The sequence below is a fragment of the Arachis stenosperma genome, chromosome 2 (genome assembly GCF_014773155.1).
Source record: "Arachis stenosperma cultivar V10309 chromosome 2, arast.V10309.gnm1.PFL2, whole genome shotgun sequence".
In the NCBI taxonomy this organism is placed as follows: domain Eukaryota; kingdom Viridiplantae; phylum Streptophyta; class Magnoliopsida; order Fabales; family Fabaceae; genus Arachis; species Arachis stenosperma.
The window spans coordinates 68,377,878-68,401,507 of NC_080378.1; the positions used below are offsets into that span (position 1 = coordinate 68,377,878).

Here is a 23,630-nt window from a genome sequence, read left to right on the forward strand (position 1 = left end):
GGCTTCGCAACGAAATATAATTTGCCAAAGCTTCCTTGACGCCAAGCGATATGAACGTGTGGATCATGCGGCCGTGTGACCTGGCAGGAACACAACCCATGCTAACGCGTGGACGACACCTCCGCGTCACTCTTCCGCGACCTGTACGGACCAGAAAGTGCTGGGAGTTATTTTTGGGCTATTTTTGACCCAATTTTCAGCCCAGAACACACAGATTAGAGGCTATAAAGTGGGGGAATGCATCCATTCATAATCAGGCTCTCATAATTCATAATTTTAGGATTAGATGTAGTTTTTAGAGAGAGAGGTTCTCTCCTCTCTCTTAGGATTAGGATTTTTAGAAATTAGGAATATTACTTTTTCATCATAGGTTCAATGTTCTTTAATTTATGTTTCTCTTCTACTTTGGATACTCTAATACTTTTATCTCTTTATTATTTATGTTGCCCATTTGATTCATAAATCTTTCCATGTTAGATTTAAATTTATATTTAAATACAATTGAGGTATTTTCAGATCTATGATTTGTTTCTTTTATTTATAATATAAATAATTTGGATTTTTCCCTTCTGGCTTTGGTTGAGTAATTGGTGACGCTTGAGCTGTCAAATAAAGCAGTGGTTGAAATTGGAAGTTGCTAATTAATTTGAGTTCCAATAACTCTAGCCTTTCCAAAGGAAAGACTAGGACTTTAGGTATCAAATTAATTAGTCCACTTGACCTTCCTTTGTTTAGTAAAGGTTAACTAAGTGGGATTAAAATCCAATTCTCATCACAATTGATAAGGATAGGACTTCCAGTTCTTGTACCTTGCCAAAGGTTTATTTTCCAGTTATTATTATTTTATTTTACTTGTCATTCAACTAACTTTTTACCTTAATCCAAAACCCCAAAACACACTTTTTCATAACCAATAATAAGAACATACCTCCCTGCAATTCCTTGAGAAGACGACCCGAGGTTTAAATACTTTGGTTATCAATTTATTTAGGGGTTTGTTACTTGTGACAACCAAAACGTTTGTATGAAAGGACTTTTGTTGGTTTAGAAGCTATACTTGCAACGGAAATTTATTCTGAATTGTAGACCATGCAAAAGTTCTCTCATCAGAGGACATTTTAGAAGTGAGCGAACAACCACAATACTCCTCCAATGTGGCTTTTATTGGCCTACTCTCTATGAAAACTCCTGAGAGTTTGTACTTAATTGTGACAGTTGCCAAAGATCTTGCAATCTACCTCATAGTTATGCCATGCCTCAACAATCGATCTTGGAGATTGAGTTGTTTGATGTATGGGGTATTGATGAGCGGATAATTTGTATACTTTTTGGCATTGTTTTTAGTATGTTTTTGATATGATATAGTTAGTTTTTAGTGTATTTTTATTAGTTTTTAATTAAAATTCACTTTTCTGGACTTTACTATGAGTTTGTGTGTTTTTCTGTGATTTCAGGTATTTTCTGGCTGAAATTGAGGGACCTGAGCAAAAATCTGATTTTGAGACCAAAAAGGACTGCAGATGCTGTTGGATTCTGACCTCCCTGCATTCGAAGCGGATTTTCTGGAGCTACAGAAGCCCAATTGGCGCGCTCTCAACGGTTTTGGAAAGTAGACATCCTGGGCTTTCCAGCAATATATAATAGTCCATACTTTGCCCAAGATTTGATGGCCCAAACCGGCGTTCAAAGTCACCTCAAGGAATCCCAGCGTTAAACGCTGGAACTGGCACCCAAATGGGAGTTAAACGCCCAAACTGGCACCAAAGCTGGCGTTTAACTCCAAGAAGAGTCTCTACACGAAATTGCTTCATTGCTCAGCCCAAGCACACACCAAGTGGGCCCGGAAGAGGATTTTTATGTCATTTACTCATTTCTGTACACCCTAGGCTACTAGTTTCTTATAAGTAGGACCTTTTACTATTGTATAGAAATCTTTGGATCACTTTTAGATCTCTAGATCATCTTTGGACATTTTAGTTCTTAGATCATTGGGAGGCTGGCCATTCGGCCATGCCTAGACCTTATGCTTATGTATTTTCAACGGTGGAGTTTCTACACACCATAGATTAAGGTGTGGAGCTCTGCTGTACCTCGAGTATTAATGCAATTACTATTGTTCTTTCATTCAAATTCCGTGAGATCAGAGTCTTCGTGGTATAGGCAAGAACTGATGGCAGCATTCAAGAGAATCCGGAAGGTCTAACCTTGTCTGTGGTATTCTGAGTAGGATTCAATGATTGAATGACTGTGACGTGCTTCAAACCTGTAACCTACTGGGCGTTAGTGACAGACGCAAAAGAGTTATTCTATTCCGGTAGGGGAGGGAACCACACCGGTGATTGGCAGCACTGTGACAGAGTGTGTGCATTAGCTTTCACTGCGAGGATGGGAGGTAGCTGCTGACAACAGTGAGACCCTATACGAGCTTGCCATGGAAAGGAGTAAGAAGGGTTGGATGAAGACAGTAGGAAAGCAAAGAGACGGAAGGGAAGGCATCTTCATGCGCTTATCTGAAGTTCCTACCAATGAATTACATAAGTATCACTATCTTTATCTCTTATGTTATTTTCGTTCATCACCATATATATCTGAGTTTGCCTGACTAAGATTTACAAGATGACCATAGCTTGCTTCAATACTAACAATCTCCGTGGGATCGACCCTTACTCACGTAAGGTTTATTACTTGGACGACCCAGTGCACTTGCTGGTTAGTTGTGCAAAGTTGTGTAATGCCATGGTATTGGGCTACCACGTTTTTGGAGCCATTACCAGGGATTATGAGAGTTGTGAAAAAGTATAGTTCACAATTTCGCGCACCAAGTTTTTGGCGCCGTTGCCGGGGATTGTTCTAGTTTTGAGCAAGCCTTTGGTACATCAGTGCCAAGATCCGGCAACAACATCAAATTTTTGGTGTTATTGCCCGGGATTGTTCAGGCTGGACAACTGACGGTTCATCTTGTTGCTTAGATTAGGTATTTTTTTCGAAATTCTTGAAGATGAATTCTAGAGTTTCATGATGATTTGTTGAAATCTGGCTGGCTGAGAAGCCATGTCTAATCTGATTGGACCGAGGTTTCAACTTATCACCACAAGAGCTTGTTGATTTCGTATCAATCTTGCTCTTGGAGCAGTGATCTGCTAAGATTTGGCTGATCTTTGGTCATGTCTAGTGTTTTGGACCGAAGCTCTCTTTGGAAGCTTGGCTGGCTGTGAAGCCATGTCTAATTCCTGGACCGGAGTCTTAGACTAGCATTGCACTGATTCCTGGAATTCTCATTAAGAATTTTGATACCTTCTTTTTCCACTTAATTTTCGAAAAAACACAAAAAAATTAAAAAATTAAAAAAATCATAAAATTCAAAAATATTTCTTGTTTGAGTCTAGTGTCTCATCCTAAGTTTGGTGTCAATTGCATGCATTCATATGTCTTAGTGATCTTCAAGATGTTCTTGATAATTCACTTGCTCTGATCTTTGAATTCTATTGACTTGAGTATTTTGTGTGTCTCATATGCATTTTCAGTTCATTAGTGTCAGTAGTATACAAACTGCTAAGTTTGGTGTCTTGCATGCATTGTTATTTGATTCTTGTTGCATTTTAATTATTAAAAATCCAAAAATATTTTTAATTTGTGTCTTTTCAAGTCAATGATACAAGGGATTGAAGATTCAGAACACACTGCAGAGGAATTATACAGAAAAAGCTGAGCATTCAAAAATGCCCAGTGAAGAAGGCAGACTGGCGTTTAAACGCCAGCCAGGGCACCTGGTTGGGCGTTTAACGCCCAAAGAGGTAGCATTTTGGGCGTTAAACGCCAGAATGTATACCATTCTGGGCGTTTAACGCCAGGATGGTGCTAGGGGGAAGATTTTGTTTTCAAATCAATTTTTTTCAAATTTTTCAAAATCAAATCTTTTTCAAATCATATCTTTTCAATCAAATGTTTTCAAAATCAATTTCTTTCCTTTTTCAAAGATACTTACTAACAATCAATGATTTGATTGAACATTTTTTGCCTTTTCTGTTGAGGAAGGTTTTATGTTTGAATCATATCTTTTCTTGTTAGGCAAGTCATTAATTTTTAAAATCATATCTTTTCAAATTGTTTTCAAATCATATCTTTTCAAATTGTTTTCAAATCATATCTTCTCAATCACATCTTTTTAAGACAATAACCTTTCAATCATATTTTTTTATCATATCTTTTTCAAATTAGTTTTCAATCAAATCTTTTTAGTTTCTAATTTCAAAATCTTTTTCAAAAATCACTTGATTTCTCTTCCACTTTCAATTTTCGAAAATTATCAATCAAATTTTCAAAATGTTTTCAAAATCTTTTAATTGAATTTTCGAAAATCCTCTTCCCTCCTTCTCACATCCTTCTATTTATGGAGTACCACTCCTTCTAAATGCACAATTCGAACCTTATCTAATTAAAGTTCGAATTATTCTTCTCCTTCTTCTTTCTATTTCTCTTTTCCTCTGACATTTCAAGGAATCTCTATACTGTGACATAGAGGATTCCACATTTTCTTTTTCTCTTCTCTTTCATATGAGCAGGAGCAGAGATAAAGGCATTCTTGTTGAAGCTGACCCTGAACCTGAGAGAACCTTGAAGCGAAAGCTAAGAGAAGCCAAGGCACAACTCTCTTTAGAGGACCTGACCGAATTCTTCAAGGAAGAAGAGCCCATGGCAGCCGAAAACAACAACAATGCCAACAATGCAAGGAAGGTGCTGGGTGACTTTACTGCACCTACTCCCGACTTCTATGGGAGAAGCATCTCTATCCCCGCCATTGGAGCAAACAACTTTGAGCTTAAGCCTCAATTAGTTTCTCTAATGCAACAGAATTGCAAGTTCCATGGACTTCCAATGGAAGATCCTCATCAGTTTTTAGCTGAATTCTTGCAAATCTGTGACACAGTCAAGACTAATGGGGTTAACCCTGAGGTCTATAGACTGATGCTATTCCCTTTTGCTGTAAGAGACCGAGCTAGAATATGGTTGGATTCTCAACCTAAAGAAAGCCTGGACTCTTGGGAAAAGCTAGTCAATGCCTTCTTGGCAAAGTTCTTTCCACCACAAAGATGGAGTAAGCTTAGAGTGGAAGTCCAAACCTTCAGACAGAAGGATGGAGAATCCCTCTATGAAGCTTGGGAAAGATACAAACAATTAATCAGAAGATGTCCTTCAGACATGCTTTCTGAATGGAGCATCATAGGTATTTTCTATGATGGTCTCTCTGAACTATCTAAGATGTCCTTGGATAGCTCTGTTGGAGGATCTCTTCATCTGAAGAAGACGCCTGCAGAAGCTCAAGAATTGATTGAAATGGTTGTAAATAACCAATTCATGTACACTTCTGAAAGGAATCCTGTGAACAATGGGACTAGTCAGAAGAAAGGAGTTCTTGAGATTGACACTCTGAATGCCATACTGGCCCAGAACAAGATATTGACTCAACAAGTCAATTTGATTTCTCAAAGTCTGTCTGGAATGCAAAATGCACCAAACAGTACAAAGGATGCTTCATCTGAGGAAGAAGCTTATGATCCTGAGAACCCTTCCATGGAAGAGGTGAATTACCTAGGAAAACCCTATGGAAATACCTACAATTCTTCATGGAGAAATCACCCAAATCTCTCATGGAAGAATCAAGAGAGACCTCAACAAGGTTTCAATAACAATAATGGTGGAAGAAACAGGTTTAGCAATGGCAAGCCTTTTCCATCATCTTCTCAGCAACAGACAGAGAGTTCTAAGCAGAATACTTCTGACTTAGCAACAATGGTCTCTGATCTAATAAAGACCACTCAAAGTTTCATGAATGAAACAAGGTCCTCCATCAGAAATTTGGAAGGACAAGTGGGTCAGCTGAGCAAGAAAGTTACTGAACTCCCTCCTAGTACTCTCCCAAGTAATACAGAAGAAAATCCAAAAGGAGAGTGCAAGGCCATCAACATGGCCGAATATGGAGAGGAAAGAGAGGAAGAAGACGCCACTGAGAAAGACCCCAGTGGGCGTGCACCACTCTCCTCTGAGTTCCTCAATGAGGAACCTTGGGAATCTGAGGCTCAAAATGAGACCATAGAGATTCCATTGGACTTACTTCTGCCATTCATGAGCTCTGATGAGTATTCTTCCTCTGAAGAGGATGAGTATGTTACTGAAGAGCAAGTTGCTAAATACCTTGGAGCAATCATGAAACTAAATGACAAGTTATTTGGAAATGAGACTTGGGAGGATGAACCTCCCTTGCTCACCAAAGAACTGGATGACTTGTCTAGGCAGAAACTGCCTCAAAAGAGGCAGGATCCTGGGAAGTTTTCTATACCTTGTACCATAGGCACCATGACCTTCAAGAAGGCCTTGTGTGACTTAGGGTCAAGTGTGAACCTCATGCCCCTCTCTGTAATGGAGAAATTAGGGATCTTAGAGGTGCAAGCTGCAAGAATCTCATTAGAGATGGCAGACAACTCAAGAAAACAAGCCCATGGACTTGTAGAGGATGTTCTGGTTAAAGTTGAAGACCAGTACATTCCTACTGATTTCATAGTCCTAGAGACTGGGAAGTGCATGGATGAATCCATCATCCTTGGCAGACCCTTCCTAGCCACAGCAAAGGCTGTGATTGATGTTGACAGAGGAGAGTTAATCATTCAAGTGAATGAAAAATCCTTGGTGTTTAAGGCCCAAGGATATCCCTCTGTCATCATAGAGAGGAAGCATGAAGAGCTCCTCTCAAAACAGAGCCAAACAGAGCCCCCACAGTCAAACTCTAAGTTTGGTGTTGGGAGGCTACAACCAAACTCTAAGTTTGGTGTTGAAACCCCACATTCAAACTCTAAGTTTGGTGTTGGGAGGTTTCAACACGGTTCTGAGCATTTCTGAGGCTCCATGAGAGCCCTCTGTCAAGCTAATGACATTAAAGAAGCGCTTGTTGGGAGGCAACCCAATGTTTTATAATTAATTATTTTCTTTTGTTATTTTATCTTTTTTGTAGGTTGATGATCATAAGAAGTCACAAAAACAATGAAAAAAGCAAAAACAGAATGAAAAACAGGAAGAAAAACAGCACACCCTGGAGGAGAAGAAACTAGCGTTCAAACGCCAGTAATGCTAGCTGTTGGGCGTTAAACGCCCAGTCTGGCACCATTCTGGGCGTTTAACGCCAGAAAGGGGCACCAGACTGGCGTTAAACGCCAGTAAAGGGCAAGAACCTGGCGTTAAACGCCAGGAATGGGCACCAGCCCAGCGTTTAACGCCAGAAATGGCTCAAAACGTGATTTTGAGCAACATTTGGTGCAGGGATGACTTTTCCTTGACACTACAGGATCTGTGGACCCCACAGGACCCTACCATCACTCTCTCTCTTCTTCCCCCATTCACCAATCACCTCAACACCTCTTCCCCAAAAACCCCTCACCTATCAAATCCCATCTTTCTCTTCACCACTCACATCCATCCTTCATAAAACCCCACCAACCTCACCCTTCAAATTCAAACCACTTTCCCTCCCAAACCCACCCATAATGGCCGAACCTTTACCCCCCTCTCTCCTATAAATACCCTTCTTCAACTCTTCATTTTCACACAACCTAAACCCCCTTTCTTACCCTTCTTAGCCGAACACACTACCATCTCCCTTCTTCCTCATTTCTTCTTCTTCTACTCTCTTCTTTCTTCTTTTGCTCGAGGACGAGCAAACATTTTAAGTTTGGTGTGGTAAAAGCGTTGCTTTTTGTTTTTCCATAACCATTTATGGCATCCAAGGCCGGAGAAACCTCTAAAAAGAGGAAAGGGAAGGCAAAAGCTTCCACCTCCGAGTCATGGGAGATGGATAGATTCCTCTCAAGGGTGCATCAAGACCACTTCTATGAAGTTGTGGCCTTGAAGAAGGTGATCCCCGAGGTCCCCTTTTCACTCAAAAAGGGTGAATATCCGGAGATCCGCCATGAGATCCGAAGAAGAGGTTGGGAAGTTCTTACCAACCCCATTCAACAAATCGGAATCTTGATGGTTCAAGAGTTCTATGCCAATGCATGGATCACCAAGAACCATGATCAAAGTGTGAACCCGGATCCAAACTATTGGGAGCAACTAAACACCTCCCTAGGAGAACTAAGTTCCAACATGGGACAACTGAGGGTGGAGCATCAAGAACACTCCATCATCCTTCATGAAATTAGAGAAGATCAAAGAATCATGAGGGAGGAGCAACAAAGACGAGGAAGAGACATTGAGGAGCTCAAGCACTCCATAGGATCTTCAAGAGCAAGAAAGAGCCGCCATCACTAAGGTGGACCCGTTCTTTGATTTCCTTGTTATTGTTCTTCTGTTTTTCGAATTTTAATGCTTATGTTTATCCATGTTTGTGTCTTATGATCATTAGTGTCTTAGTGTCTATGCCTTAAAGTTATGAATGTCCTATGGATCCATCACCTTTCTTCAATAAAAACGTGCCTAATTGATAAAAGAAAGAATTGCATGAATTTTGAATTTTATAATAGTTTAATTATTTTGATGTGGTGGCAATATTTTTGTTCTCTGAATGTATGCTTAAACAGTGCATATGTCTTTTGAATTTGTGGTTCATGAATGTTGGCTCTTGAAAGAATGATGAAAAAGGAGACATGTTACTGAGGATCTGAAAAATCAATAAAATGATTCTTGAAGCAAGAAAAAGCATTTCAAAAAAAAAAAAACCGAAAAAAAAAAGAGAAAGGAATAAGAGTTGTGATCCAAGGCAATAAGAGTGTGCTTAAGAACCCTGGACACCTCTAATTGGGGACTTTAGCAAAGCTGAGTCACAATCTGAAAAGGTTCACCCAATTATGTGTCTGTGGCATGTATGTATCCGGTGGTAATACTGGAAGACAGAGTGCTTTGGGCCACAGCCAAGACTCAATAAATAGCTATGTTCAAGAATCATCATACTTTACTAAGAGAATCATTAACACTATCTGGATTCTAAGTTCCTAAAGAAGCCAACCATTCTGGATTTCAAAGGATAGAGTGAGATGCCAAAACTGTTCAGAGGCAAAAAGTTAAAAGCCCCGCTCATCTGATTAATACTGATCTTCACAGATGTTTTTGGAATACATTGCATATTCTCTTCTTTTTATCTTATTTGATTTTCAGTTGCTTGAGGACAAGCAACAATTTAAGTTTGGTGTTGTGATGAGCGGATAATTTGTATACTTTTTGGCATTGTTTTTAGTATGTTTTTGATATGATATAGTTAGTTTTTAGTGTATTTTTATTAGTTTTTAATTAAAATTCACTTTTCTGGACTTTACTATGAGTTTGTGTGTTTTTCTGTGATTTCAGGTATTTTCTGGCTGAAATTGAGGGACCTGAGCAAAAATCTGATTTTGAGACCAAAAAGGACTGCAGATGCTGTTGGATTCTGACCTCCCTGCATTCGAAGCGGATTTTCTGGAGCTACAGAAGCCCAATTGGCGCGCTCTCAACGGTGTTGGAAAGTAGACATCCTGGGCTTTCCAGCAATATATAATAGTTCATACTTTGCCCAAGATTTGATGGCCCAAACCGGCGTTCAAAGTCACCTCAAGGAATCCCAGCGTTAAACGCTGGAACTGGCACCCAAATGGGAGTTAAACGCCCAAACTGGCACCAAAGCTGGCGTTTAACTCCAAGAAGAGTCTCTACACGAAATTGCTTCATTGCTCAGCCCAAGCACACACCAAGTGGGCCCGGAAGAGGATTTTTATGTCATTTACTCATTTCTGTACACCCTAGGCTACTAGTTTCTTATAAGTAGGACCTTTACTATTGTATAGAAATCTTTGGATCACTTTTAGATCTCTAGATCATCTTTGGACATTTTAGTTCTTAGATCATTGGGAGGCTGGCCATTCGGCCATGCCTAGACCTTATGCTTATGTATTTTCAACGGTGGAGTTTCTACACACCATAGATTAAGGTGTGGAGCTCTGCTGTACCTCGAGTATTAATGCAATTACTATTGTTCTTTCATTCAAATTCCGTGAGATCAGAGTCTTCGTGGTATAGGCAAGAACTGATGGCAGCATTCAAGAGAATCCGGAAGGTCTAACCTTGTCTGTGGTATTCTGAGTAGGATTCAATGATTGAATGACTGTGACGTGCTTCAAACCTGTAACCTACTGGGCGTTAGTGACAGACGCAAAAGAGTTATTCTATTCCAGTAGGGGAGGGAACCACACCGGTGATTGGCAGCACTGTGACAGAGTGTGTGCATTAGCTTTCACTGCGAGGATGGGAGGTAGCTGCTGACAACAGTGAGACCCTATACGAGCTTGCCATGGAAAGGAGTAAGAAGGGTTGGATGAAGACAGTAGGAAAGCAGAGAGACGGAAGGGAAGGCATCTTCATGCGCTTATCTGAAGTTCCTACCAATGAATTACATAAGTATCACTATCTTTATCTCTTATGTTATTTTCGTTCATCACCATATATATCTGAGTTTGCCTGACTAAGATTTACAAGATGACCATAGCTTGCTTCAATACTAACAATCTCCGTGGGATCGACCCTTACTCACGTAAGGTTTATTACTTGGACGACCCAGTGCACTTGCTGGTTAGTTGTGCGAAGTTGTGTAATGCCATGGTATTGGGCTACCACGTTTTTGGAGCCATTACCAGGGATTATGAGAGTTGTGAAAAAGTATAGTTCACAATTTCGCGCACCAGGTATTGACTTCATGGGGCCTTTCCCACGATCACACTCAAACACTTATATTCTTGTGGCAGTGAATTATGTATCAAAATGGGTGGAAGCTATTGTAACACCCGCTAATGATACTAAAACAGTGCTGAAATTCCTCCAGAAACATATCTTCAGCAGATTTGGTGTCTCTAGAGTACTAATCAGTGATGGGGGCACTCGTTTCTACAATAAACAGCTCTGCTCTGCTATGGTTCGATATGGAGTTAGCCAAAGGGTGGCAACTCCATATGATCCACAAACAAATGGGTAACCTGAAGTCTCTAATAAAGAACTTAAAAGAATCCTAGAATGGACTGTGATTAACCATAGAAAGGACTGGGCAAGAAGCTTGGATGATGCTCTGTGGGCATACAGAACAGCATTCAAGACTCCTATATGGACCTCTCCATACCAGCTTGTGTATGGAAAAGCCTGTCACTTGCCAGTGGAACTGAAACATAAGGCCTACTGGGAAACCAGATTTCTAAACCTTGATGCAAGTTAGCTGGAGAAAAATGATTGCTCCAGTTAAACGAGCTAGAGGAATTCAGACTCAATGGTTTCGAAAATGCAAAAATTTACAAAGAGATAGCAAAAAGATGGCATGACAAGAAACTGTCGTCCAGAGTCTTTGAGCCATGGCAAAAAGTTCTGCTGTTTAACTCTAGGCTCAGATTATTCCCCGAAAAGTTGAAATCCCGGTGGAGAGGACCATATGTGATTACAGGTGTGTCACCATATGAATATGTAGAGCTTCAGGATAATGACTCTAACAAAAAATTCATTGTTAATAGACAGAGAGTCAAACATTATCTTGAAAGCAATTTTGAGCAAGAATGCTCAAAACTGAGACTTGATTAAAGCTCAGTAATAGTCCAGCAAAAGACAATAAAGAAACGCTTGCTGGGAGGCAACAGATAGGCAAAATTGTGATTTTCACTTTTTATAACTCGAACAATTCTTAGTAATGGCTCCAAAAACTTGGTGCACACTACTATGGTTCACTCACATTCTTCACAACTTCGCACAACTAACCAGCAAGTGCACTTGGTCGTCCAAGTAATAAACCTTACATGGGTAAGGGTCGATCCCACGGAGATTGTTGGTATGAAGCAAGATATGGTCATCTTATAAATCTCAGTCAGGTGGATTCAAATGGTAATAATAGTTTTCGAATATAAGGATAAATAAATAGAAAATAAAGATAAAAATACTTATGTAAATCATTGGTGAGAATTTCAGATAAGTGTATGGAGATGCTTTGTCCCTTCTGAATTTCTGCTTTCTTACTGCCTTCCTTCGATCCTTCTTACTCCTTTCCATGGCAAGCTGTATGTAGGGCATCACCGTTGTCAATGGCTACTTCCTATCTTCTCAGTTAAAATGGTCCAAATGCTCTATCACAGCACGGCTAATCATCTGTCTCGATCATGTCGGAATAGAATCCATTGATTCTTTTGCGTCTGTCACTACATCCAACAATCGCGAGTTTGAAGCTCGTCACAGTTATTCAATCCCTGAATCCTACTCGGAATACCACAGACAAGGTTTAAACTTTTCGGATTCTCAAGAATGGCCGCCAAAAGGTTATAGCTTATACCACGAAGATTCTGATTAAGGAATCCAAGAGATACACGCTCGGTCTAAGGTAGAACGGAAGTGGTTGTCAAGCACGCGTTCATAGAGACGGATGATGATGAGTATCATGGATCATCACATCCATCAGGTTGGAGTGCAGTGAATATCTTAGAATAAGAATAAGCATGAATTGAATAGAAAACAGTAGTACTTTGCATTAAAACTCGAGGTACAACAGAGCTCCACACCTTAATCTATGGTGTGTAGAAACTCCACCATTGAAAATACATAAGTGATCAAGGTTCAGACATGGCCAAATGGCCAGCCCCCAAAGTATAAGAACTAAACGTCCAAAGATAGATACCAAGATGTCTAATACAATAGTAAAATATCCTATTTATACTAGACTAGCTATTAGGGTTTACAGAAATAAGTCTAAGTGCAGAAATCCACTTCTGGGGCCTACTTTGGTGTGTGCTTGGGCTGAGCTTGAGCTTTGCACGTGTAGAGGCTTCTCTTGTGGTTAAACACCAAGTTGTAACGTGTTTTTGGCGTTTAACTCTGGTTTGTGACGTGTTTTTGGCGTTTTACTCCAGAATGCAGCATGGAACTGGTGTTGAACGCCAATTTGCGGCGTCTAAACTCGAACCAAGTATGAACTATTATATATTGCTGGAAAGCCCTGGATGTCTACTTTCCAACGCAGTTAAGAGCGCGCCATTTGAAGTTTTGTAGCTCCATAAAATCCTTTTCGAGTGTAGAGAGGTCAGAATCCAACAACATCAGCAGTCCTTTTTCAGCCTAAATCAGATTTTTGCTCAGGCCCCTCAATTTCAGCCAGAAAATACCTGAAATCACAGAAAAACACATAAACTCATAGTAAAGTCTAGAAATGTGAATTTTTGATGAAAACCAATAAAAACATCCCTAAAAGTAGCTAGATCCTACTAAAAACTACCTAAAAACAATGCCAAAAAGCGTATAAATTATCCGCTCATCAGCAACCCAGCCATTAACAAAGCTTATTTGTTAATTAATTGATAAAATTACAGGTTCATATTAATTTTCTTCAAGGTAAAGTATCAATTGCATGAGTTCACAGAGTTACAGAAGGATTCAGAGGATAAAACAGCAAAAAGAAGCTCACTGGTGCAAAAACGCCAGTAAGAGCTATTTTGGGCGTTAAACGCCCAAAAGAAGCATCTACTGGGCATTTAACGCCAGTAGAGATAGCCATCTGGGTGTTAAACGCCAGAAAGAAGCAGCTTCTGGGCGTTTAACCCCAGATTTATAGCGTCTTGGGCGTTCAGAAAAACGCCCAGTGATAAAGGAGTTTCTGGCATTTAACGCTAGCTAGAAGCAATAGCTGGGCGTTAAATGCCCAGACCAAGCACCAACTGGGCGTTAAATGCCCAAAACATGCAGCAGTTGGATGTTTAACGTCAGGATTGTGGAAGGGAGGAAGTTTTTGTTCCCAACTTGATTTTTTTCAAATTTTCATGTTTCCATCCATAATTTCTTGCATAAACATATCACAAATCCTAATTTTTCAAATCCTTTTTCAAAGATATCAAATGTATCTTAATTCTAAACATAAATCTTTTTTTAAATCCTCTTCAACTTCTTTTCAAATCTTTTTCAAAACTTAATTATCTTTTTGAATTGTTTTCAAATCTTTTTAAATTCTTTTCAAATCTTTTTAAACTCATCATATCTTCTTTCCAAAATTCAGATTTATCTTTTTCAAATATCTTTCATATCTTTTCAATTTTAAATTGCATCTTTTTCCTATCATACTTATCTTTTACAAATCATATCTTCTATCATATCTTCTTCAAAATTTTCGAAAACCCACCCCTCCCTTTAAATCCACGTTCGGCTCCCTCCTCTTTTCCATAATTCGAACTTGGCTCTCCATCCATCCCTCTCCTTTCCTTTCTTTTGCTTAAGGACAAGCAAACCTCTAAGTTTGGTGTGTTTATCCGTGATCACTAAACCAATACCCACTAAGATCATGGCTCCTAAGGGAAAACAAACCACTCCAAGAGGCAAGAAAGATAATATTCCAAAACCACTTTGGAATCAAGGGAAGTTCTTAACCAAAGAACATTCAGACCATTAATACAAAATAATGAGTCTAAGGTCAGTGATCCCGAAAGTTAAATTCGATCTGAAAGAAGACGAATATCCGGAGATCCAAAAGCAAATTCAAAACAGGAGCTGGGAAATCCTAGCTAATCCTTAAACAAAGGTGGGAAAAAACATGGTTCAGGAATTCTACTCTAATCTGTGGCAAACAGACAGGTAGAGAATAGATGGAACCACCTTCTATGACTATCGGACTTTGGTCAGAGGGAAGATTGTTCACCTCTACCCTGACAAAATCAGGGAGATCTTTAAGCTACCTCAGCTGAAAGATGACTCAGACTCCTTTAATAGGAGAATGATGAGAACAAATAAGGGCCTGGACAAAATTCTAGAGGACATATGCCTCCCTGGAACCAAGTGGACAACCAACACAAAGGGTGTCCCAAATCAACTCAAGAGAGGAGATCTCAAACCAGTCGCTAGAGGCTGGCTGGACTTCATTGGGCGTTCTATACTGCCCACTAGCAACCGCTCTGAAGTTACCATCAAAAGAGTAGTAATGATCCATTGCATTATGTTGGGAAAAGAAGTGGAAGTTCATCAGCTGATCTCTTGTGAACTTCACACAATTGCAAACAAAAACTCCAAAGAGGCCAAATTGGCTTATCTAAGCTTAATCTCTATGCTATGTAAAGATGCTGGGGTGAAGATGGGAGTAAATGAGTATATCTCAGTTGAGCAACCAATCACCAAAAAGTCAATGGAAGGACAACAAGTGCAGGACGACCCCATCAAGAGGAAAGCACAGGAGTTCCGCCCGAAAATCCCTCAAATTGAATACTGGGAGTGACTTGAAGCATCTGTCACCAAGTTGCAAGAAGTTATGGACCAACTAAAGGAAGAATAGCAAAATCAAAGTAGCATGCTTTGCAAATTGCTTGGGGAACAAGAAGAGCAAAGGTGTGAACTTAAGGAACTGAAGCATCAGAAGCTATCTCTTGAAGGGCCAAGCACCCCACAGATTAAAGAAGTATCCACCTCCCAAAATAAAGGTTGTTGAGTCCTAATCTTAGCCTTAACTCTGTGATAATTGTTCTTATTAGGAATTTACCTTAGAAGTTATATATGAGTAGTAGTAATTAGTATCTCTATTTTGATTTTATCCCCAATTAAGCTATAATTTATTTTTCTCATCATCATCAAACATGAATAAAATAGCAGATTTTTAGAATAATGAGGCAATATTTTTTTCGAGTTTTTAATAAGGAAAATTCTAATTATTTATATGTGGTGGCAATACTTTTTGTCTTCTGAATGAATGCCTGAATAGTGCATATTTTTTTGATATTGAATTTTATGAATGTTAAAATTGTTGGCTCTTGAAAGAATGATAAACAAGAGAAATGTTATTGATGATCTGAAAAATCATGAAATTGATTCTTAAAGCAAGAAAAAGCAGTGAAAAAAAAAAGAGAAGGAGCAATAGAAAAAGCCAATAGCCCGTTAAACCAAAAGGCAAGGGTAAAAAGGATCCAAGGCTTTAAGCATCAATGGATAGGAGGGCCCAAGGAAATAAATCCAGGCCTAAGCGGCTAAATCAAGCTATCCCTAACCATGTGCTTTTGGCATGCAGGTCCAAGTGAAAAGCTTGAGACTGAGTAGTTAAAGTCGTGATCCAAAGCAAAAGAGTGTGCTTAAGAACTCTGGACACCTCTAATTGGGGACTTTAGCAAAGCTAAGTCACAATCTGAAAAGGTTCACCCAGTTATGAGTCTGTGGCATTTATGTATCCGGTGGTAATACTAGAAAACAAAGTGCTTAGGGCCACGGCCAAGACTCATAAAGTAGCTGTGTTCAAGAATCAACATACTAAACTAGGAGAATCAATAATACTATCTGAATTCTGAGTTCCTATGGATGCCAATCATTCTGAATTTCAAAGGATAAAGTGAGATGCCAAAACTGTTCAGAAGCAAAAAGCTACTAGTCCCGCTCATCTAATTAGAATCTGAGCTTCACTTAAAACTCTGAGATATTATTGCTTCTTGATTTCTTTTTATCCTATTTTATTTATCTAGTTGCTTGGGGACAAGCAACAGTTTAAGTTTGGTGTTGTGATGAGCGGATATTTTATACGCTTTTTGGGGGGTAATTTCATGTAGTTTTTAGTATATTTTAGTTAGTTTTTAGTATATTTTTATTAGTTTTTAGGCAAAATTCATATTTCTAAACTTTACTATGAGTTTGTATGTTTTTCTATGATTTCAGGTATTTTCTGGCTGAAATTGAGGGAGCTGAGCAAAAATCTGATTCAGGCTGAAAAAGGACTACTGATGTTGTTGGATTCTGACCTCCCTGCACTCGGAAAAGATTTTTTGGAGCTATAGGAGTCCAATTGGCGCACTCTCAATTGGGTTGAAAAGTAGACATCCAGGATTTTCCAGAAATATATAATAGTCCATACTTTTCTCGAAGATAAACAATGTAAACTGGCGTTTAACGCCAGTTCCATGTTCCATTCTGGCGTTAAACGCCAGAAACAGGTTACCAGTTGGAGTTAAACACCCAAAATAGGTTACAACCTGTTGTTTAACTCCAGAAACAGCCCAAGCACGTGAAAAGCTCAAGTCTCAGCCCCAGCACATACCAAGTGGGCCCCAGAAGTGGATTTCTGCACTATCTATCTTAGTTTACTCATTTTCTGTAAACCTAGGTTACTAGATTAATATTTAAACAACTTTTAGAGATTTATTTTGTATCTCATGACATTTTAGATCTGAACTTTGTACTTTTTGACGGCATGAGTCTCTAAACTCCATTGTTGGGGGTGAGGAGCTCTGCAGCGTCTCGATGAATTAATGCAACTATTTCTGTTTTCTATTCAAACACGCTTGTTTCTATCTAAGATGTTCATTCGCACTTCAATATGATGAACGTGATGATCCGTGACACTCATCACTATTCTCAATCTATGAACGCGTGCCTGACAACCACCTCCATTCTACCTTCGATTGAATGAGTATCTCTTGGATTCCTTAATCAGAATCTTCGTGGTATAAGCCAGAATCCATAGGCACCATTCTTGAGAATCCAGAAAGTCTAAACCTTGTCTGTGGTATTCCGAGTAGGATTCAGGGATTGAATGACTGTGACGAGCTTCAAACTCACAAGGGTTGGGCATAGTGATAAACGCAAAAGGATCAATGGATCCTATTCCAGCATGAGTGAGAACCGACAGATGATTAGCCGTGCGGTGACAGTGCACCTGAACCATTTTCACTGAGAGGATGGATGGTAGCCATTGACAATGGTGATCCACCAACACACAGCTTGCCATAGGAGGAACCTTGCGTGCGTGAAGAAGAAGACAGGGGGAAAGCAGAGATTCAAAAGACAAAGCATCTCCAAAACTCCAACATATTCTCCATTACTGCATAATAAGTATTATTTAATCCATGCTCTCTTATTCATTTGCAAGTCAACTGATGATTATAATTGATATCCTTACTAAGAGTTGCAAGATAACCATAGCTTGCTTCAAGCCAACAATCTCCGTGGGATCGACCCTGACTCACGTAAGATATTACTTGGACGACCCAGTGCACTTGCTGGTTAGTGGTACGAATTGTGAAAAGTGTGATTTATAATTTCGTGTACCAAGGACAATGCCCCAAGAGTGTTGATTGCAAGGATGAATTCTGGGGTCCCAAACCTTGCTTTTGCACCCGTCTTCTTGTTGACCATCTTTGTTCCAACCGGGTGGTAAGCAATCCGAATTCTAACTGAGGCATCCAAACAGCTTCCTAGACCCATTCATTCGAGCCCTACACCAACCTTTGCATTTTAACTTGGAGCATACAATCATATTGAACTTTGCTTGATAACTCTTACCACTAACCATCTTCCTCTTACTCTTAATGCCATAAAGAGCTCTAAGTTGACCATCCGTCTCCAGTAGCCCATATTCAAGTGGGAAAGTAAAGGTGAAGGATAAGAATTTTACCCACTTGAATGTTGTGTGGGACGGTAATGGCCTTGGGAGAGGTGTTTCTAATGATCTTGCAAGCTCCACTCCCTTGTGCTCTTCTCTGACAACTTCCACCTCTTTGCAAGCTTCTTCAATTTCAATCTCTTCCTCTTGGTAGCTTTCTTCCAAATCAATCTCTTCTTTATTACTTACCAAGGGCATGAGAGGTTGTGCTTCGTCTTCTTTAATCTCCATCTCTTGATCAACCTCTTCCAAGTCTTCAACCAGGATATGCCTTGGAGGCTGTACACCCTCCTCAGCATCAATTTCAATTGCCTTGGAAAGAGGCTCTATGACTTGACTTTCCCATGGAGGTTCCGCATCTCCTAAGTCTTCAACCACTTCCTCTTTAACTATTGCGGCTTTGTCCAGTTGTTTTAGCATAAAAGCGTACTCCTCCTTGATGATTACCTTTCCATGACAACTCCCTTCAACTACTCCTTCATCTTCAAGGGTCTCTCTTACCTCCACATTTTGGTCTTCCTCTTGCTCCTCTGGAAATAAGGATGCGTGCAACTAATCCATTGCGTCCCTAAGACGATCCCTTCTTTCTTGTTCCATGTCACTAGCATAATTGGAATCGTGTTGCTCTTGGGTTGATGGATGTGGGTGTTCTTCCATAGAGGGTGGTGGTGTACTAGAGCTTGAGGGTTGAGTATTGGAGGTAGAGGGTTGGTTCATGCGGGATATAAGACTTTGGAGTGTAGAGGTTAGACTAGTGATAGAGGCAAGTGTGGTATGAAGCTCTGTATGCCCTTGGTGAATAACACCAAGGGTGTTGTCATCCAGTGGAGGTTGGGTTGGATAGGAGGGTTCATCATTTTAGAGAAAGGGTGCATGGTAGGAAGGTGGTTCTTCTTGGTAAGGATATGGAGATGGTGAATATTGAGGTGGTGGTTCTGGGTGTGGTTCATGTGGTGGTTGGTGTGGCGGATGTGGGTTAGGGACATATGGGGGTGTTTGGTAGTAAGGGGCTTGTGAGTTTGGTGGTTCAAAGGTATGTTGTGGAGGTTGTTCATAAGCATAGGGTGGGGCTTGTTGGTAACTACAAGGGGGTCCACCATATCTATCATCTTGGTACGCACCTCGGAATGGCTCTTGACCATAGTAATTTGGTGGAGGTTGGTTGTCACAAAAAGGTCCACCATAACTATTGTCTTGGTATGCATCATAGAACGGTTGTTGGTTATAGCGCATTGGAGGGGGTTGTTGCCAAGAGGGTTGATCAAATTCTTGTGGCTCCTCCCATCTTTGATTCTTCCAACCTTGATGCCTATTTTTATTATAGTTTCCATTCCTTACAACAACATTGGAACCAAACTTGAAACCAGAGGGGTGAGAATTCATAGTAGCTAATAAAAATTAAAAATAAAAAATAAACAACAAAAATAAATAAACAACAAAAGAAAATATTTACAATAACCAATAATAAGGCACACGTTAGCAATTCTCCGGCAACGGCGCCATTTTGACGAACGGATTCTTGCGTGGTCTAGAATTTTACAAATAAGCTCTCGTTGAAAGTATAGCTTCTAAACCTACAAAAATCATGAATAATGAATGTTGTATGAATGAATGGATGGATTCCCCCACTATATAGCACCTAATCTGTGTTTTCTGAGCCAAAAACTGGGCCAGCAATAGCCCGAAAATCGCTGGGGGCGAATTTTGCCATGTGCAGGTCGCTGATTTTCTGTAGAACAACGCGTCCGCATGATTCATGCGTGCGCATCATTTTGCTGTATGGCCACTATGATGATTTGTATATCATTTCAAAGCCCTGGTTGTTAGCTTTCCAACACAACTAAAATCGCATTATTTGGACCTCTGTAGCTCAAGTTATGACTGTTTGAGTGCGAAGAGGTCAGGCTGGACATCTTAGCAATTTCTTCAACTTCTTGTATTCCTTCCACTTTTGCATGCTTCCTTTCCATCCTCTAAGTCATTCCTGCCCTGTAATCCCTGAAATTACTTAACACACATATCAAGGCATCAAATAGTAATAAGAGAGGATTAAACATAGCAAATTTAAAGCCCAAAGAAGCATGTTTTCAATCATAAAACAAATTCTGGGAAGGAATTGTAAAACCGTGTAAATAATATGAATAAGTATGAGACTAGTGGATAAAATCCACTTAATTAAGTATAAGATTTACCACGAAATAGTGGTACATCAACGGACAAGGGCATAATACTCACACAAGCACCAAGATCGCACATACAATCAACAAATTGGACTCCATCTATGGTGCAAGTCACTAGGCAAAGGCCGGGGTCACCACATTTTTTCGGCACACAATCCATTAAAGAAGAAATTGAGCTCCCCAATGGTATAGTTTCTAATTCACAAATTTTCTCCTTATGCATACATAAGTCCATTAGAAACTTTGCATATTTAGGCACTTGGCAGATAGCATCAAAGAGAGGGATAGTTACCTCAACTTTCTTGAACATTTCCACCATTTTGGGTCCAACTCAACTTGCTTCTTGGTTTTCCTTGCCAATGTAGGAAATAGTATTGGAGTGGCTTCTTGCAAGACATCACCATCTTTAGATTTTCCTCCCCTTGGTTGAGCGATCATCTCTTCAACTACCTCTTGGGCTTTATCCTCTTCTTCAACCTCTTCTATCTCAACCACATCCTCATCTTGAGTGATCTCTATTGGGCTTGGCTCAATTCTCTCTTGCAATTTGGTTCCGGACCTCAAGGTAATGGCGTTGATGCCACCCTTGGGGTTGGATAAAGGTTGAGAGGGTAAGGCACTAGAACTTGAGGCTTGAGGAGTGGAGGTAAAGGGTGGTTCCAAGCGGGCTATAAGGGCTTGAAGAGTGGATGTAAGACCTATGAGACTAGAGGCAAGGGTTGTTTGAAGTTCTTTTTGTCCTTGAAGGATATAATAGAGTGTCTCATCTTGGTTGGAAGAGGGGGAAGGATAGGTGATTTGAGGGGTTTGTGGTTGATTTGGTTGGGGTGCTTGCCTTTGGTGTGGTGGTTGGTAAGTTTGGCATGGTTTGCCTTTGTTTTGTTGAGGGTATAGTTGGTTTTGTTGGTACCGTTGTTGTTGATGGTTGTTGTTCCATCTTTGGTTCCCTCCATTATCCCTTCCTCCTTGATTATAGGTATCCCGCCAACCTTGGTTGGAATTCTCTTGCCAACTTTGGGTGTAGTTGTCCCCTTGGTTATAGTTGCTTCCTTGTTGGTGATACCCTTGGTTCGGCCGGTTTTAGAAATTGTGGGTAGCCACTAGGGTAGTGTCTTCTTGGAGGTTTGGATACTCATCCGTGTAATGAGAGTAACAAGAGAAAATCCCACACACACGTTGGGAAATGAATTGTTAACTATGTTGTTGAGGAGGAGGTGGAGATTGTTGTTGATTAAGTTGGAGTTGCTTTAGAATGCTGGTCATCTCTCCCAAGGCTTGAGTAAGAGCAGTAGTCTCACTACTAGAAGAAACTTCATTTATGGCTTTCGAATGATTGTTTCTTTGTCTAGCGTGTTGGGTGGACTCGGCCAAATCGGTGATTAATTGCCATGCCTCCTCCGCCGTCCTATACTTTGTCAAGGAACCATTGCTTGAAGCATCTAAGAGGATCTTGTTTTTTGGTTTCATTCCTTGGCAAAAATAGCTAATCAACAATAGAGTGTCAATCATATGGTATGGGCATGAGTCAAGAAGCCTTCGAAACTGTTCCCAATAATCATTTAGACTTTCTATTTCACCTTGGACAATGCATGAAATCTCTTTCCTCAATCTATCCGTTAAATCCAGAGGAAAGAATTTGTCTAAGAATTCTCTTCTAAGCAAGTTCCAATCACTAACAATCTCATTGGGCAAAGTGTAGAACCACTCTTTGGCATGCCCTTCAAGAGAAAAGGGAAAGGCATACAGCCATATAGCAACTTCATCAGAACCTTCATGCCTAGTAGTAGAACATACACCTTGGAAGTCCCTAAGGTGTCTAATAGGATCTTGGGCGGAGAGTCAATGAAACTTGGGTAGAAGATTGATCAAAGCGGTCTTGAGTTCAAAATTAGCATTTAATTCCGGATGACGCACTTGAAGCGGTTGAAGAACAAAATCTAGAGCACCGGCTTCCTTAAGAGTAACTCTCCTTGGAGCGGCCATAGTCTCTGAACTAAATTCATCATTGTTAGATTCTTCTATTAACTAGAAAAGGAATTGAAAGGTTCAACATAAAAAAAGGGTAGAGAGCCAACAGAGGGTAGTTGTTTATGGTGAACAAGAACAAAGAAAAGTTATTTTCATCAACATAATAATCCTATGATTTAGGTGTTCTTGGATCCAAACTCATAATGCATAATTATAAGAACAAATAAGTAGTTGATATAGATTAGACAGTTATTGAGCACAATGGAACATCCATCCATACTGTTCTAGTTTCAAAGATATTGCAACAATAATACATGAATTAATTAATTTATTTTGTTATTTTACTTGTTATTGATTCATTGATTTCATTGTTGCTGGTTGTATTTTTATTGCTGGTTCAATTCATTGTTTTATTTGTTTTTCATTGTTTAGGGAAATTTATTGTTTTATTGCTTTACTTGTTATTGATTCATTGATTGCATTGTTGCTGGTTGTATTTTTATTGATGGTTAAGTTCATTGTTTTATTTGTTTTTCATTGTTTAGGGAAATTTATTATTTTATTACTTTACTTGTTATTGATTCATTGATTTCATTGTTATTGATTCATTGTTCTAATTGCTGGTTCACTGATCATTGTTCAATTTATTTGTTGTTCTATTTTTAATTTGTTTGTTGCTGTGTTTCTGCTCTTGATTTTGTACTATTGCTATATTATTATTATTATTTGTTGCTCTTTATTTGTTGTTGTGTTTCTGCTATTGATCATTGTTTAATTTATTTGTGGTTGTGTTTTTGCTCTTTCCAACAAGTGCTATATTATTATTATTACTATTGTTCTTATTATGTAACTGCTTTTTTTAGGTTGGTTTGTGTAAAGAAGTTTAGTTATTCTATTGGAGAAGACACTATAACTTGGTTATCTTTCAATGGAAATTTATATTTATTTTCAGTTGTGTACTTGTGTTGACTATTGAACTTTTAAACTCCTTTAATTGTCGTATTTGAATTCCTTTTTTCGTTAAATATTATTGGATCAACACTTTATTAGCTATTGTGTATTTGTGTTTGTCGATTTCAATGTTATGACTTTGTGAAATAGTATGGTAG

At 39.4% G+C, this 23,630-nt stretch overlaps 1 non-coding gene across 1 annotated transcript; it reads right to left on the bottom strand.

Moving 5' to 3' along the window:
- Positions 1-5,097: 5,097 nt before the first annotated feature.
- On the bottom strand, positions 5,098-5,205 carry LOC130964292 (small nucleolar RNA R71). Its single transcript, XR_009080393.1, has one exon. It is a non-coding gene; the product is annotated as a small nucleolar RNA R71 (small nucleolar RNA).
- Positions 5,206-23,630: the final 18,425 nt, after the last annotated feature.